Raw genomic sequence first — 18,837 nt, 5'->3', positions numbered from 1 at the left:
CCGCAAAATTGTCTGGCGGTAAGAAGACTGCCATCAATACCTTGTGAGAGAAAGTTTTGGGAAAGAGGATGACGGGACTTTCCTTTGATCACTGAGTTTATCATGTCTGTTGTTATTATACCATCCTACCACTAACACTCGTTCTACCCCTAACCCTATCACATAAAGTACATACGGCCGAACATCTACATCAAATGAATTTCTATTCAAAAATATCTTTACAATAACTAACATTATACCATGAAAGACTGGGGTCCATGGCTGCTCTCAGTAGTACAGCTTTACAATGATGGAGATAGCTGAACATCATACTAATCTATTATTTTTAATGTATTCTTTGTTCATGAAATATTGCAATTTTAATAAAGTTTTTATGTTGACAGGTTGACGGCCGGAAAGATTTTCTTCTGAATGATAACTTCTGCACGGAAGGACACTCCTTTGTGTGCGAGAAATCTCACCCACTTTGTTAGCCAATCAAACGCCGTGCTTATGATGTCATAAGTGGTGAATAGCACGTTTGCTTTTCTTCTTCACTTTTCCCCATTTTTTATATTCCCCAGCAGCAAAGGTGAAAAGTTTAAATGTTTCATGAAATGACATGCCTAGTTTCACACAGAGAACTGTCACCAACTAACAATAAAAACATCCACGTACTTATATTGCCTCAAGAACTTATTTTAACATCACAGTTGTTCTTGTGTTTATCCACCGTCTATTTAATGTTCTTGTTATTGCAATCAGACTTGTGCTTTAAAAATATTTTCTAAAGAGGAATGGCGAATATCAGAGACCCGAATACCACTTCTGGTGGTCAATAATATCCAAGTCCCAGCAAAGACTTTTTTAACATCCTGTCTAAGATAACGGATAGAAACGAGATAACATTTTCTAGCCGGTTTGGTTCCCGTGCGGAGGAGTGTACATTCCACAAACAACTCAGCTGTTTAGTGACTAATTCACTCCTTACATGACTGGAGAAGGTAAGACAGTGACGGAGAGATGGGTACAGCCCTCACAAAAGGATGGTTCAGAAAACTGACTGATTTAAACTCCCCAAACAAAAGAGTACTCTCATGAAAAGTTCTCGTAATTTCTCCCCATCCCCACCTTCTACTCCTGCTTACATCAGAGACAGTGTGTGTTGTTGGTGTTGATGTGTGTGTATATATATATATCTGTGTGTATGTGCTTTCACTGCTGTCGTTGTCACCTTATAAAGCTGAATAAATGACTATCTAAAACATCCTTCACTTGATTTCAACTTTAAAGCAATACAGGAGTATAAAAAGAAAGTCATAAACCAAGGTAAAAAGGATTAGTAATGCACTGGGCAGAGGAGAAATGTTCAAACTGTCAAAGGAGACGACGTTCTTCAGATGTTTTGCTTACTGATGGACTGGTGTCGTGTTGGTGCATGGACGTTGTTTCTCAAATAATAAACAAAGAATAAATAAAACAAATCAGATCGTGGGCAACACAGTTCAAAGCACATTCGTCTAACAAGCCAAGACTTGTATTTGTCTGCTTCTGTGTGGACCTCAATGGCTATCGATAATTCCTTTAAGAGAACATAAAGATAAAAATTACAGAGCAATTTGCATTAAGTGCAAACATTATACAAGGACAAACAAAGATTAATAACATGTCTGAATTGCCTTTCTTAAAGCTGTCAACGCCGCCCATCAACTTGCTTGTACATATTATATTCAGATATCGATGTGGAAAGGTAGTTAAGGAGTAGAGAGTGCCTGATTCATGCCAGCTCATTTACACAAACACAAGAAAAACACATTTTATAATTTAAAGATTTTCTATTATCCACTCATCATCAATGCCATCATGGATCCAGAGATGTTGTGTGGTGACGTGGGGAGCTGACTGGTAAAAACACTCTTGTCCAACCCTAAACCGAAGTCAGTTCGATACCCGTGTTGGACAGCGAACGTTTCTGTCAACTCAGCTTTCTGTAAAACATTACAATCATTATGTCTTATTAACTTACTTCTATCACACGCATAATGTCACCGCTCTAAGGCAGCAAATAATAAAATTGTCAGACAGAAACTACCAAGTGAAATGTTCTTTAACTTTGTAAAGTTCTGTACTTTGTTCTGACACAAAAATACACAATTGTAAAAATATGGCCATACTGAAGTTTCTGATAAGATGCCTTTTTGATCAAATAGTTAAACCAGAAACTGAAAAATAAAAAATAGGATTATCGCCTCACTTATTGGTGAAAACAAAACTCGAGTCTTCATTGAGAATTTCTATTAAATCCATAACAAAGTCACGTGGCATTATATTTTTTTTTGTTCCGAGATACAATAGAAAATATAGAAATCGCTTCTGTCGACTTGTTAATTTTTTCCAGGCAAAATCTGAATGACCGGCACACAGCACAAAGCAAATCATTAGCGCGGCATCGTGGCTTTGTGTAGAATCCATACAGTCACTATATAGGTGCACTATATACCTCCACTGGCATCGAGGCTGCTTTGCTCCATGCGACTCTCACTTTGCCGACCTCTTGATAGTGGGAACCTCTTTCTTCCACAGTGTGGGACTTGACAGCCAACCATGTCCACACTTCTTGTAACTTACACTCTTGTTATTATTACATAAGTGCATTTACTATATTATTATCATCATCATCATTTTATACTTATTTTACAGCGTGTTTTACTTTTTCACACTATTTGCTGTTCTATATATACAGGGTGTCCAAAAAATTTCGCCCGATTTTATAAGATAAACAAATGTATGTTTTCAATGAATTTTATTGTATGATGAATGAGGACTACGAGTACAATGATCACTAGAACAGCAAAGTGAGGAGAAGAACGAACTCACACAAAGAAAACACCAGAAACTCAAGCACCGAGTTGGGTTTCTTTTCTGTTCTTTACTTTACACAGCTGTAAGATGGTTCTTTTGAAGTTCGCGTGGTTTGAACACTGGTAAACGAAGAAGCGTTTGTGTTGCAAGTCGCAAAGTTTATTTTTCTTTCACAATTTTCCAGGACATTTCTCCGCTCTCAGGGCGACCTGTCTCTAACTTTACAACAGGAAGTGCTGTCACCTGTATTAACAACACAAATCAAAGACTGGAGCTAACATATGTATTCTCAGATGAATGCACACGAACAACTCACAAGAAAAGAAAGCTGGGTACTGTTGGTTTCACGGGTCTTTAAAGGCTTCATGGATGCTTCAGACTAACTATATTGTGATATTCAACTCTAATAAACTTTATTATTGATATATTCTCTAGAATGTTTACGATGTGGATGAACTATTCCGTATTGTTTTATATAAATCTCATTTTTATTTTTCAAACTTTCACATTAAATGAGCTGACAGTGATAGAGGGTCACAGGAGCAGCTCTTACCTTCACCACCTGGTTACAGAGGTCAAAGACGGCGTAGCAGGGTCGAGGAACATTCTGAGCCGTTACACCAACCTCTTTCCCATCAAAGTAAAGGTGAAGGTTATTGAAGGAGTCAACTGTCATTCCAATGACACTTCCTTCTTTCACATTGCCCTCTGCTGTTGTGAGAAGACCAAACTCCTGTCAAAACGACATGTCAACACTGACACCTGACATTTGCATGCGCAATGTTTCTCACACCACAACTCAATAAGTCTATTAAAAAGTTTTATTGCCTCTAACATATTTTAAAATGTCCAGCACTCATCTGCAATACATTTCCTGAAAACTACTGTGACAAAGCTGAGATATCCGATGTAAGCAATATTTTTGTTTCTGTAAATGCCTTATTTCGTAAATGGAACATTTATTTACCGTGAATTTCGGTCTAATGAGAGCACCTGTATTTAAGCTGCACCCACTAAATTTTATAGAAATCGGGTGTGTGCTTCAGCAGATGATTTAAATCCTTCAATTGTATGAGGCTTTGATTTTGAAATATGAACAGTTAACACTGTAACAACGTGAACAATTAACACTTTCACATGGAGCGAAAAATTAATCGGAAACTAATAAATTCGTAAACAAACCACATCGCTGTGTAAGCCGCAGGGTTTAAAGCTGGAAAAAAAGTCGGCTTATAGTCTGAAATTTACGGTAATCAGCCCACAATCAGACACATATTTGTATCTTCCCAAATGTTACCTTTATGATTATACTATCCGCCATTTCCAGTATCTGTTGTTGTATGCTGAGGTTGGATGGGTGTAGTCCAGCTACTCCATAAAGCATTTTTTTCCACTTACGGTCAGTCTTGTCCACCCGAACCTGCACAGAGCAAGAAATGTTGCAGCTGTTTTCGTCTTCAAAGAAAATTTGTCTATCTAGCACGAGTTACGATGAAGTTTCACAACTATATTAAAGTTTAATTGCAGCTATCGCAAATAATTCTTAAATAGGAATAACATAATAGTCTAAAGATTTTTGACACTGACTTACATACATGGTAAAACTGGAAAGATACATGGAGTTTTAAATTTTACATCTATGCATTAAACATTTTCTTTTACTTTCATAATTATGTGTCGGAATGTAATAATAATAATAACAATAAAAAATTTGTACATCTCAATGCGCTCTGCACGATTTACTACACCCGAACCGACAATTAACCAAACAAAGAAGAAAAACAAGCCGCAGCCTGCGGTTGACACTACAAAACGTGGCAGAGGGAGGAGGCTAGAACACACAGATGAAAGAGACCGAATCATCGATGGTTTAAAACAATGTTCCAAATTTTCGACATTAACACCTTACTTAATTAAGAATTCCGTACAGTGATAGAAAACGATAGTCCTTCGAAGACTCGAAGTCAGCATAACAGGAAATTAATCTTAACGAGATCATTTCGGTATAGTACAGCAAGATTTGAATGCACTTCTTCGTCACCGTCGTCGTCGTCTTCCTCCTCTTCATCATCATTATCATCATCATTACCACTTCATCGTCGTTATCGTCATTATCGTTTTGATTGGTTTCCCTTTTCACTCTTATGTTACTACTAGCTCACTACCTTTTACTCGGCATCATAATCATCAAATCGAGGTTTCAAGACTGTCCTTCTCACTTGATACAGCAAGTTATCAGAGGCCTCCGTACCATCTTGCCTGGTACAGCCAGTTGCGGCACTGGTGTGTCTCACCTGGTACTGCCAGTTGCCGAACTCCAGTATCTTACCTGATACAGCCAGTTAATGGACTCCAGTATCTCACCTGGTACAGCCAGTTAATGGACTCCAGTATCTCACCTGGTACAGCAGTTAACAGACTCCAGTATCTCACCTGGTACAGCAGTTAACAGACTCCAGTATCTCCCCTGGTACAGCAGTTAACAGACTCCAGTATCTCACCTGGTACAGCAGTTAACGGACTCCAGTATCTCACCTGGTATTGCCAGTTTACAGACTCCAGTATCTCACCTGGTACAGCAGTTAACAGACTCCAGTATCTCACCTGGTACAGCAGTTAACGGACTCCAGTATCTCACCTGGTATTGCCAGTTTACAGACTCCAGTATCTCACCTGGTACAGCAGTTAACAGACTCCAGTATCTCACCTGGTACAGCCAGTTAACAGACTCCAGTATCTCACCTGGTACAGCCAGTTGCCGAACTCCAGTATCTCACCTGGTACAGCCAGTTGTCTTCCAGCGCCTAGCACGACACCACAACGCCGCCCATGCTAAAGACAGCGTTGTCCGCAGCCACCCGCTCTGCTGTCTTCTTGTCGTGAGTTAGCAGGATGCTGTTGCCGCGGTTGGCGTGGAAGGTGAGTTGCAGTGCCTACACAAACCACAAGATCCCCATAGGTAACCCAGAAGTCAGTTGTCATGTGCTGAAAGCGCCAAGAAGTACAAACAGCTTTTTGTGGCTTTCTAACCTCGACCGACATCACTCGTCAGTACATACCATTTCTGTGTTATTTTCTTATGTTATAATCCATTTCCCTATTTTCAAGTGTCAGACTCATTAACATTGTTTTCTTCTTCTTCATTATGATCCTCATTAATCAAAGTACAAACAGATATACCCAATATAAAACAATTATACCTACACCAAATATTGCCAACTCTTTACCACTATAATTTATTACTATTTATTCATCAGAAAAGGGCAAAAACCTATTTCCTATAGTAAAACATTAATAACTTCATTAAGTATCACTACCTCAGGTGCTTTAGTCTGTTGCCCCATCATCGCCAGTTCTTTCTCCACCTGTCTGACGAGCTCTTCGCAGCCTCTAATGTTCATCGAGGGATTCGTGCTCACATCCACTTCAAAGTCTGCGTCGAGGTCAAGGTTGTTGACCCTGTCTGTGAGAGCCTCGTTGGCGTAGATGAGTGAAGGCCTCGCTGCAACTGTTGTCGCTCGCATCGCCACCTGCTTGTGAGCCTTCAGCTTGGACAACTGTGTGCACAGCGAGCCTTTGACACTTAGCAGGGATTTCATGGCTCTGAAATGCGATGACCCGATCGTCTCCTTTATCTTGTCACGAGTAGCCTCCACCAGCTTCTGCAGGCGGTCACACGCAATGTTCGCTTGCTTTATGTCTTCTAGTTCGCTGAGGTAATCGTCACGGACACGTGCTTCCAGCTGAGCTATCGCGCGCTACAGTCTCTGCTCCCCATTAACGAGTCTGATGGTCAAAACCTTCAGAGAATTTTCCGCTAAAGCTATTTCATCGTTCATCTTTCTGACCTCCGAACACTCTCTGTGCTTGATGATGCAACAGGAGGCACACACAGCTCGGTGGTGGTCGATGCAGAAGAAATCCGCCGGTTTGTCGCCCTGGAAACATTGAAATTTAATGAGCAACATTTGAAGCAGGTAGAATTATTGACAACAAAATCTTAAAGGCTTGCTTAAAATATATTTAACTAATCTAAGATAGTCTCAAAGCAAGAAAGAATGAAACAATATTATGTCTCGAAAAAGTATTAATGAAATCTCAACAATGCTGCCTCCGCAAAATCTCTTGGGTAATAATCTTTCTATTATATAATAATAAGAACAACAACAACAACAAATGAGCAATTAATACAGCTGACCAACAAGATCAATGTGCGAGGTAAATATTAATAAAAACTGGAAAAAATAAAAGCAACCATCCTTGTAATAAATGTAACAATGATATTTCAAGAAGAGAAGAAACAAAAAAGAAACATTTTGTGGCATAACTCCGATCGTTAGGGGGATAAAAGATAATGTATTTAAAGCTACTGATATTTTCCCTACTTAAAAGAAACTGACAGACGAATTTCGCAAGGTCGGCTTGATTCTTCACTTCACTCTTTCATGTCAGTCGTGTATCGATGGGACGAGCCCTTCGACGGAAAGGGACGCAACTACGGTAATGAAACAGCATTTATATTACAGTAGCTTCCCTTGTTTCATGTGCGCTGACGTCTATTAAGGTGTATAAATAAAGACAACAAATAATTAGTATCGAAATAATAGTAATAATCAGTAAAAATAATAATCTAAAGCTTTAATGAAGATAATTTTCAGTAATTTAAGTTTTTTAAATATCTTTTTGAGGCTATCTATTTTTTTATTTTTAGCACCAATAAGGAAGTGCAAATCAAAAAGTTAGCAGTGGAGAAAGAAAATTTCCAGTATTCAATGCACCAACATGTCAGCGTAGCCTCATCCCTAATATCATCTAAATAAAGCATCTATGATTCGGATTTTCTAACACTGATAAGAAAAAAGTGTTTCTCGATGACTTACTTTTAAATTCCTGCCAACTGGACAAGTCACGATTGTTCGTCCTTTCGTAAGGACAGGTTAACTCGAGCCAACAACCGAGTTCGTTTCCCTTACAAGGGAAAGCGTTGTCAAGACACAGTACTAGTTGTACACAGGTCGTCTGTCATAGTCATTGTTTTCGGCTATGACACTAGATAGCAGGTGTTATAGAAACGCCTCCCAGCATAGCAAGTAGGAGACAAACTGAGCATTTTCAGGAGAATTTGTTTTTCCGGTGACATTTTCCACAGTATTAGAACAGAGTGACTTTTAACTTAGCCATTGCGTTGAAATGGAACATTCATTGACATTTCTCGGATAGTTATTTTGGAACATGCATTTGAATAAACGACACGTTATCTCAAAACAATAACTTTTTATTTTTGTTTATATAATATTGAAATATAAACAGACAATCTGGCTAGAGTTTGATGTCAGGTAACAGCCACGGATCGAGGACACATATTCAAAAATGAATATGAATGGTCATGAACGGATTTGATGTGCAAGTTATAACAATAATAAGTTACCTTCACCTAACCTTTAACAATACTCAAGTTTTTGCTCGTCCACAGTGAAATTAGGAACTGATGAGAGCTCCAATAAGCACTGGCCCTTGTGCCAAACATATGTATGATAGCCATTAGGGGACAAAGCATGCCTTAGGTGTTCAGTAAATCCATTTCTGGTGCTTGGTACCTGGGGTATTGGACATCTGTCTGGAGTATTCTTGTAAATGCTGAATATCACTCTCACATTTCCAGCAGCAATCGCGCACACACTTCTAACCCACTGGACCGTGAGATGCCATGCTGGACGTCATTTGGTTGCTTGAAAAACATTTTCCCACAATATAAACATCAAGCGGTCAGGAAGAGACACATGATGCATTATCCTTTCAAATCAATAAACAATGATAACACAAGTACTTAATATTGAACAGTAACTACAGTAACAAGCGGCCATCCTTTCCTTCTTCTCCCCCAATTTCTTTCTGTAATTTGTAACCGGGGCTTTCATATGTGTTGTGTTGTTCTTTTGTACAAATGCACTGAGCTGACTGACAAGCAGGAAGCTGTAATATTCAGGGTAACATTGTATTATTATCATTTGTATCATTTTACATTTGAGAGTATTCTGCTTCCGTGCCCACTGTTCGTGAGTGAACCCGAGTACAGAGCTGTCACAAAAGTCGCTAAAGTACAATTCCTGTGTTGCAGTGTAGCAGGATATATATTGCTCATAAGTTGTAAGTATCCTGATAAGTTTACAAAGGATCAACTTTAGGGTCGTCCTGACAAATGACAAATGACAAATAGTTTGTGTATCAAGTCGGCGGACTTTGGCACGAGGATGTATATACAAGTGTGTAAACAGCTGAGGGAATTCCCTGGGGAGGTATTAAGGACGGAGGGAAATAGATTGGAGTTTAACATCGGGGGTACACTGTCGTTCCCTGACAACAACGGTGTTGCAGTACCGTTTGTTTATATAAAACACTCGCCTTCTCCGGTGGATTTGTTGGCGACAGTAGGACATCTGTCCATGGCAATGGGATGGCCAAACCCACTGACATACAAATCATTGTCACTGTCCGACTCCTTCAGCCAAGTCTCGGTGAAAGCAAATAAAGATAAGATAAAAGCAATAAAAAAATTTTCTTCGGCGTCAAGCGATAATTTGAGTAAATAGTGAAACAGCAGTTAAATCTTATCAACTCAGTGTGAGATTTTATAAGCTAATATTTACTTTAACACTCCCTACATTTCAGATGAGTCATCAAGTGTTTCAATCTTCTCCCTGGGGCCTGAGCCTCGAGAAAACCAGCAAAGACCATCTCCTGCCCCAACGCTCACACTCATTCGAACATCAAACACACCCGGATGTTGATCTATAATACTTATTCATTGAGTTTAAAATTCGGTTTAAATATAACAGTACACTTCTGTACACTCCTGCCCACTACATGTAGAATATATTGACATCAACGCTGAACTGTTATTTCGTGATTCAGGATAATAAGATAAAGTAGTTCGACATTGAATGTACAGCTCTTAACTCCGCCATCTTGCTATTCCTCGTCGTGACCACAGCAAGAGAAATAACTCAGTTATTCCACTGCAAAAGCGCGAGAAAGATTTACTTCAGGACAGGTGAGTACTTATTTCCTTCTGTCGTTGATGTGATAAAGACTTCAATACAGCGATAACATCCCCATCGTGGCCTGAGGAGGGAGACAGGCTGTGAGTGTGTTTGAGGTCATCACAAGTAAGGAGCAATACTGAGCTGTACTGAGTGAACTGGGCGATATCTTGGGTATATCACAATCCTGAAGTAAACTATGAAGTAATCAGTAAATGTCTCCACTAGCTGGGGAAACAGTGCTAAGAGCGCTGGGAATAGCGACATGGCTTCATACTGGGTTGGGGAATTTGTCATAGTGTTTTATACATTGTAATTAGCTAATGTTGTTATATGTCAAACATATCTACTATACTCGTTTTAAGCTTATTAATTTGCTTATTTACCTAGTTGCTTTGTATACACAAAAGTGCTGTGTCAGGTCATCATCACTCTTTGCTGTTATCATTATCTAGGGAAAGGTAGTTTCATACTTTTATTTTTTATATGCGCTAAAAAAAAAAAGACATGGGTAAAGAGAGAATTTGGAAGACATGAAAAGAGAAGAGAAACCGAGGACACAAACAATTATTGTTTAGCATTATATCAGTGATATTATGCCACTGATACTATACTACCCTATGACCCCATACACATGACATTTTGCTGGTTTCTCACCAAGAGTGGAGATCACGTGGTGCAGACGCTGCCTCCTTCAAACTTGGTCCTGTACAGGGGAGACCACTGTCAACAATGTCTGGTCGTCCGTCGTCTGCTCAGGTGAGCCACTCTCCTTCCCTGCACGCTTAGAGTACTTCAACTATTTTTATCATCCTACTTTTGTTGTGTGAAAACACCTTTAACTAGTATAATGCTGGTGTAGATATTGAATGTCATCCTGTACATGATCATCTCAGTGATGTACCCGGTGTTCAGTCTCACGATGTTGTCCTCTCACTGTAACAACTGTCACAGGGACGGCGACCTACAGGAGGAGGTGGTAGACAGAGTTGTAGAGGCGGTGGCCGGGTCAAAGTTTACCTACACGCTGTGACTGATGAACAGGCGGCACTACTTACAGATACAGGTAGGTTGTATTTCTTATTATGGCTTACTTTTTTAAAAACTGACAGTAGATGAAAGTAAGATAGAAAATAGACAGTAGACAGAAAAAAATTATGAGATAGCATTCTTATGTCAACATCATGAAAATAGCGGACAACCGACAGAGAAATGATAATCATAATGAGCAGCTTATGATCACGAGTACAGTAATGATGATCTGTGTTCGATCTGAAGGTTAAAAAAAACCCACACCAGTAGCGCAGTCAGCCATTAGAACTACTCCTAATGATACCTGATCAGATGAAAAGAATTTGTCTGTTATAATTAAGAGAAATGTGTATGCGCATTGACAGTCACTATTAAAAAAGATTTTTTTTTATTTAAAGTCAACACACGCCCCCTGGATGAGGTAAAACAAAATACAGGCGCTGATGTAGAGTTTGACCCCAACCCCTCACCTGTACCAGGTATGAAGATTCTTATCATCGGCGGTCTTCCTTCTCAGATCGAGGCAGCAGTCAGGCTGATCAACCAGAAGACTGGTTCAAAGGTTTGTATGTTGACAAAGAAATGTATATTACAGCAGTGTGTAATAGACTACAACGCAAGAGATCAGAAAAAATATCTTACTAGATGACAGAATTATACAACTGGCCATCTCATGTATTAAGTAGCAGTAGACAATACAAGTAAAGTTTGAGCAGAAATACTAAAATGGCTTAATATTCAGTTATTATTTAAGTGACCAGACTGGTGTTGACACAGGAACTATTACCAGACCAGGCCCAGACATTCTGGCTACAGTGGGTTGAGGCCGCGTTCCCTCATCTCGACTCTCGCGCCTACTTCCTGCCTCCTGTCTACGTCAACCGCGTGCCCATGACTAGACAGTCAGCTGCTGGTCAGGAAGTTCTGGTCCTTACATCAGCACCTGGACAGGCTGGTCAGTCTAACCCAGTGCAGACAGGTCAGGCAGGTCAGACGGCGATGATTCTATCACCTGTTGCTTCCATTCCTCAGCCTCCTCGCCTTCAGGACAGTGACGTCAGAGACGATGCTGCTATGCAACGGATTTTTGTCTGTCTTCAGAAAATGTGTGAAGAGAACAGTGATGTCATGGTTGGAATGACTCAGCTTCAGTTCGGACAGTACCTGGGTGAACCTTGTTACGCTGCCGCCGCTACCCACCTACCCGACCCCTCCAACCTTCCTCCTTCTCTACCACACAACTGGAAACAGGGAGACTTTGATGTGCTTTCTGATTCATCGACAGTACGGACTGTAGTCTGTGAGGTGAAGGCACTGGGTGACATATTCAATCTGTAAACATGTCCCAACATGATATAGACAATAACATTAGACAGAAACTGAGTAACGCCGTGTCACAGCTGGACAAGGCGGAGGCCATGTTGTCTCACCTGGTGTCCGACATCGCTCCCGGTCTGCCCGTCACTAAGGTCATCGCCTTCCCCAACCTCACGACTCGTCAACTACAACAGGCCATCTCGGGTGACAACCTCCTCATTCAAGTTTCAGTATCTTTCTGTTATCATACGCATTTTCTATGATATACCTGTAAGTGTAAAATTTATTTATTAATTCTTTTTTGTCAATAAAACGAAAATTTGGGCAGTGTATGTAAATGGGAAGGAAATTCAATGATATTGTATATACTTATGTGTATATAGAGCAAATAATTGTTTGACTAACCCTAACTAACTAACACTAACCCAACTAACTGTGTAGGGTAAAGGGTGTGTATAAATATCAGTGCGAGTGTGTGGTTGTTATCAAATCATATTCACAGTGTAGTGTTACTTGGCAAATAAACGAATTCTACTTTCTTTTCTTCTTTGGTGTACATTATTGTATTCACGCTGTGTCAGCAGGATTTGTTTCAATCAATTCATTGGATGTAGACACTTGTTCTATGTGTTTTAACAGCATTATTATCGTGTTACAGCCATTCTAAGCTACTGAACTGTACTTACATTGTACTTAATACTTTAATGTTCAGAGTATTTTACTTACATCTGTCATCTCTATATTGAACTCATTTCACAAGCCATGATATGGATCTTGTACAGGACCTGTGTCGGTGTCTGGGGGCAAGTGATCCCGCCGACATCCCAGGTCTGTGTCTGTGCTGTGATCAGTTGTCTGACCCCAAGACCCCGTGTGACGTCAGTAGTCACGTGCTGAGGGAACTCGGACACTGGTGGCAGCGACGTGTGGCTGGGGCTGGACCTGTCAGTCACATGACACCTCAGTTGTACAAGACACTGGTAGCCAGGTAAATATTACAATAATGTGTAGTCACAACACTGTCACAGTCTAAGCCTGTCGTGTACGATGTTAGATGTGACATCAGTGCTCACGTCACTGTTGTCGTCAGAGAAATCGTGAACTGACTGAATTTTAAAAGTAAGATTTACCAAATGTTACAGTGAAAATGTGGAAATGTGATGTTGATGTTGATGGGCGACGAAGCACAAGTCCCTAACGTCAATGTCGTCGTCAACGGCTTGTCGGTTGGTCCTCAATCTGCTGTGCCAACCTCTTCAACGAACTGAGTCTTTACTCTTTACAGTCGAAGAGATTTCCAACAACACTTTATTCACAGTATATACGACAGTCATTACTTGCAGACACGCTGGTAAATCTGGGACACGCGCTGTAACTACACTAACAGCTAAATGCTGACGTCACGACTGCACGCGCCTCACAACTCTGAGCACAGTGTCACACCTTACATTACATTTTCATTGTAAACATGTCATTATCACCAGTCAGTTGTAACCCACCCTAGACCGGACGTTTTTCTCCTCAAAGATTTTCCCACAATCACGGAAAGAAAACATGCAAAAACCCCTCTCCACACACAGAAAGTCACTACTACTAATAATAATAACAATAAATACATAATTTGTAAAGCTCATACTCCTAATGAGCAATATCTTATCTCCTAAGAACAAGAACGAGGCATGGAAAGCATACGAAGGACAGGAAAATAAATAAATACCACACGAACTAAAAAACTAAATATGAATAAATACAAATACAGAAAACGCAGAGGAATCAAACAATAAGAACTGAGAGTAACATGATATTGTCTAAAAGAAAGACTAGCAGGGAAGGTGTGACAAAGGACTAGCATGGTGGGAAAGGTGTTAGGTGTCATGATCACGGAATATATATTTAAGCGCAATTGAATCATCAATTGATGTTGTTTTTCATGTTCAACAAAAAAATAAAGATGTTAGCAATACAAGTCCGACTATTTGCCGGAGGCGACTCATTGTCACAGTGTTATAATTCTTCAGTTAACATAAGTTAGAGACTGAAAAGTGATTCTTTAGTTTTAATAGAAATCATTTACTTTTATTTGCGAAAAAGGAAATGAAGTTAACTATTAACTTATTATTAACTATAAAAAATAGAAATTGTTTTTGTAACACACATCAACTGATGTGACTGTACTAGATTCTGTGGTCCGGCGACAACAGTGACTGTGCCATGTACAAGTCCTCCACGTGTGAGTGTCAAGACCCTGGGTCATGCCGTGTGGTGGACAGGACAGTGCTACACTGCTGTCATCACACTCTTCCCGGAGCAACTTCCCCTGCTACACACGGCGCCTCCCACAGTGTATGTCGCCGGACCGCCCGGTACAGGTAAAACTGTGGTGCTGCTGATGATGGGCATAAAATGGCTGCTTGATGGTCACCCCGTCTACATTGTGAGTACTTGTGTTGATAGTCGTGCAGCGAGCATCATGCTGTATCACCTGTTCCTACAGACAGTAAACACACAACAGTCAGCAGGTGTCTCACCCGGTCAGCCTCACCTCCTGCAGTATGATCTTGCTTTCAGTAAAGACGTGGAGAAGGCCGTCAACGACTTGTCACAGGCAGCAAGAGGAGGGTCGTTGTACGTCATCGCTGATGAAGCTAACAGGTGAGTAGTACATCGTGTGATGTGATGATAGACACACAGGTAGATGCAACTTGCTGTGATCTAATAATCACCACCAGGTGTTAACAGGAGATAATTCCTTAATCAAAGGGACACGTGACCTGCTCACGCAAGTTTCGCTCGGGTACGCCACTATTTTTTTTTGGCGGACGCTTTTTGCAATGACTTGTACGCATGCGCGAACTGACATACGTGGTTACCAAGGTGACAAACCTTCACCTCGATCATCCGAAAGAAACGCTAGGTATAAAAGTAAGAAAAGCCGAGATGGATGTGCTACAAGACTGCTGGTAAAAAGAAATGAGAAAGTTGTGATTTGTCCTGATGAACACATTGCGACAGTTAGCACTGACTTGAAGACAACGAAGGTGAACAAAGATGTGGAACAGAAGAGGACAGCAGTCGATGGATTCAATACATGTTCAACAGCCAAAACATTGATAATAATACTGAATGTGCATTTAAGACTTTTTTTTCAAAGTAAGGCAGAACAAACTTGCTTCTTATGTATTTTGCATGTTTAATATATTTTCAGGTAGAATTTCTTTTGTAAGTTACACATGTACGACAAGTATATTTACTACTTATCTTGCAGTCAGTTTCACCACCTCATCCTTTGTCTACTATAGATGACATAAACACAGAAAGTGAGAGATATCTTTTTCGTACGTGTACATGTACATGTTGAACCAGATGAGTCCCTTAAACATCAGTTTTGTACATCTGTACACAATTCTTTTCAATAACAAACGGTAATGCTTGTCAATTATTTAATTTTTTTTTTGTACAAGATACATTTATGTGTATATTTACACACTTTGCTTCAGACGTATATTCGCTCTTGCCTCGCTCATTCATGTATACATATATTTACACACACACAATCACAGCATTCACCGATATTCACTCACATTATTATGTAAAGTTTCAGTTAGCTTATCATACAAGTAGCCTCCCCTTGACATCAACGTATTAAACATTTACTGTCTAGTCACACAAACACAGGCATACTCTGAACACGTGACACAAAGTTGTTGTTTATTGTGATTTAAAGTGATATTTCTGTTCCTGATACTTCATAAAATACTTTGACAGGAATTGAAAACTTGTGATGTTTGTGCGCTCCACGACCTTTGACCAGCAGGAAGCTGTGTGTGACGGTAACTACTGTAACACTCATGTCTGTCACAGGTCATACTTCCGCACTTTGTGTGACAAGCTGCTGACACAAGTTCTTCGTCTCCATCTTTGGGCGGCAAGTTGTTACCATAGAAACGCACCCGCCGGCTGGGAAGTGGAATATTTAACCAGACCCCTCCGCTCTCCACCGGCCGTCGTCATGGAAGTCGCGCAGAACGTCTTGATCACTGAGGACCGTGTTCTCCCGTACAGTGAGCTAGGTGTGCCCGACCACACAGACGGCCCGCCAGTCAGACGATTGTATCACCGAGGTCAGGGTCATTCAGGTGACAGTCCAGGTGACTGTGTGAAGTGCGGTCGTGACGTGGCCAGCTTCCTACACAGTCTCCGTGTTGGTGTTACAGGTAGGTGTGTGTATTGTGTAGTGTAACGTCTGTTGACAGATAAACAGTTATCAGTGTGATAAATAACAAGCAGGCGAGAAACAGTCTTGTGAATATGAGTGGCTACACGGTGACAGCTCTTCATCACATTTCGTCTTTTCCCTTTTATCTGCGCCATGGTTTGTGTGTACTAGTCATCTGTGAGTCTGTGACATCAGGTTTCTGTCTTCACATTTTGTCTCAGTTTTCTAGAACATTTCTATTCAACTGTAACATCTTGCCCTATGTGAGACCTGTTCATCATTTGTATTACTTGTGTCTACTTCACTCACACTTCTAACGTGTTTGGCACTGCTGACCACTCAGTTTTCTAGTTTGTGATGTGCGGACCTGTGTCCTATGGCTGCACTGTGTGTACAGTAGATGTTTGTGTTTTTTTAGTGTACGCTGTATCTCCTCCAAGTCACTAAGAATAGAAACTTACTTTGAATGTTAACAGAGAATGTCACGACAACAGCCACGACCGTCACATCCACAGCACAGCCCTGCCTACAGTGGAGAGACGTGCTGGTGTTGTGCTCGGATACAATTAGTGACTGGATTGATTTTAGTGACGGCTTGGGTTTGAAGAAAGGACTTAAACAAGCAGGTATCCCAGTGCGGGTGATGAAGGACGATGACATTGATGACGTCGCCACGGCCCGCAGTGACGTGGTGTGGGTTACGGAAGGACGTCGTGTTTGTGGTCTGGAGAGAAAAGTCGTCGTGTGTCTGGATTATGACTTTATGGCCGAGTTACACTCTATGTCCCGATCTACATCACAACTTGTGATTGTCTACAATTACGACAAAACAAATGATAAGTGACGTCATGCACATGCGTGTGTGACACATTTATGTATATCTATTTATATACTCACGGCTTTCACCCGTGTAAACAAGCAGTGAGGTGAAGTAGCAAGGGTAGTTATGGGCTGCAGCAGGCAAAGTGACCAGCTGCCATGTGGATGTAAAGAGGACAGAGACGCCGTCTAACAAAACAAACAAAACAATGATGACAGGAATAGCAAATGGAAGCGAATCTAGAAAATAAAACTAACCTCTCGACGACTGGATGTACAGTAATAAAGAACGGTTATACTTTTGTAAGGATTTAAGTATTCAAAGTAGTCAGGACCGTGTGCTTTTGTGTTTGCGTGTCTGTATAAGGCCAATCCAAGAAAAAGTTAGAAAATAAGATTCTCAATAAACAGATCAAGATTCTCTTGCTGAAGTGTCAAAGAAACATAACAAAGATACAAATATGGAGACTGAGATTATGGAGACCGATCCAGTTGAAGAGCTGAGCAAATCTAAAGACAAGAAGAATGAAAACAATAGCAGTGAAACCCAGACATTGTCCTCAAATGGCAACAAGATGTCTGGTGAATGTGGTCAAACAGACCAAGAAACAGCTGAACAGGTTGCTGCAGACATGAAACCAGATGAGGCAGATGTGCGCTCATCCTCCTGAGCCCTCCTTACAGGATAACAAGCCAGCAGTAACTGACACTGCACAAAATACTGTTGATAACAAAACTTGTGCCAGCACAGACAAAGATAATGTAGAAGGTCATATTGAAACTGCTGGTGGTGACTGCACGCAAAATGTTAAAGACTCAAAAGCAGAAGAAAGAAAAGCCATTAGTGATGCAAATAGAGTTACCAATGAGGAGGTGGGTTCCAAGGGAAGACTAAAAACAGCCAGCAGAGGTCTAAAGGAAGGCAGTATGCCGGGGGATGCAAAAGATAAGGAAGAAAGCAACAGAAACAGCTAGCAGATAGAGTCTGCAAAAGGACCATCGGACTTTATTGATCCTGCAGAAAAAGGCAGAAAAAGAAATAAAAGACATCGAAGAGATTCTGCCAGAGATCCGCAACAAAACTGAAGATGCACAAGAAGAACATGCATAGTCTCAAGTCTTTGGCAAAAGAAAACATGGGAGAACTGTTTGCTTCAGAAGGGCCTCAGCAGGAGGGATTAAGCACGTCTTCTGCAAAACAGATCACAGAGGAGAAAAAGCCTGTCTCTGACATCAGCCACTTAATCAGGAAGAAGCGAAAGCCTGAGGATGAAGAGTCTGAAGCTGCTGCTGAAAACAAGAAACTCCGCCAGGAGTGAGGTGGTGGGGATGCAAAATGAAGTCCATGTGATCAAAACGGGCATGAACAGAAGCCAGCAGAGACTACCACCACCATAGAGGTGGAGCCCATGACAACAGGCTGACCTTGTTGATAAATGTCCCTTGGATGAATATTGTTGAAAATGAAGAACTGCCTGATGCCAGAACTCCATGTGCATCTGCCCTGGGATCTGTAAACAGCCATATGTGGAGAGTTTCTAAGATGTGGACACTCATCCCTCTGTCTGCTCA

At 40.7% G+C, this 18,837-nt stretch overlaps 2 protein-coding genes across 2 annotated transcripts in view; one reads left to right on the top strand and one right to left on the bottom strand.

Moving 5' to 3' along the window:
• Window positions 1-2,883: 2,883 nt before the first annotated feature.
• LOC112575596 (innexin unc-9-like) overlaps window positions 2,884-18,837 on the bottom strand; it is a 180,133-nt gene continuing 164,179 nt past the window's right edge. The window contains exons 11-14 of the mRNA XM_025257559.1: window positions 5,619-5,774; window positions 4,139-4,261; window positions 3,395-3,574; window positions 2,884-3,084 (exon numbers count right to left, since the gene is read on the bottom strand). The gene's annotated coding sequence lies outside the window, so the exon portion shown is untranslated. The remainder of the gene's footprint in view (window positions 3,085-3,394; window positions 3,575-4,138; window positions 4,262-5,618; window positions 5,775-18,837) is intronic.
• LOC112575717 overlaps window positions 9,509-18,837 on the top strand; it is a 50,682-nt gene continuing 41,353 nt past the window's right edge. Inside the window, exon 1 of the mRNA XM_025257710.1 lies at window positions 9,509-9,892. The gene's annotated coding sequence lies outside the window, so the exon portion shown is untranslated. The remainder of the gene's footprint in view (window positions 9,893-18,837) is intronic.

Source organism: Pomacea canaliculata, linkage group LG11 (assembly GCF_003073045.1).
Source record: "Pomacea canaliculata isolate SZHN2017 linkage group LG11, ASM307304v1, whole genome shotgun sequence".
Taxonomy (NCBI): Eukaryota; Metazoa; Mollusca; class Gastropoda; order Architaenioglossa; family Ampullariidae; genus Pomacea; species Pomacea canaliculata.
Note: the sequence above shows the minus strand (reverse complement) of the source record. Positions and strands in the feature narration are given on the sequence as shown.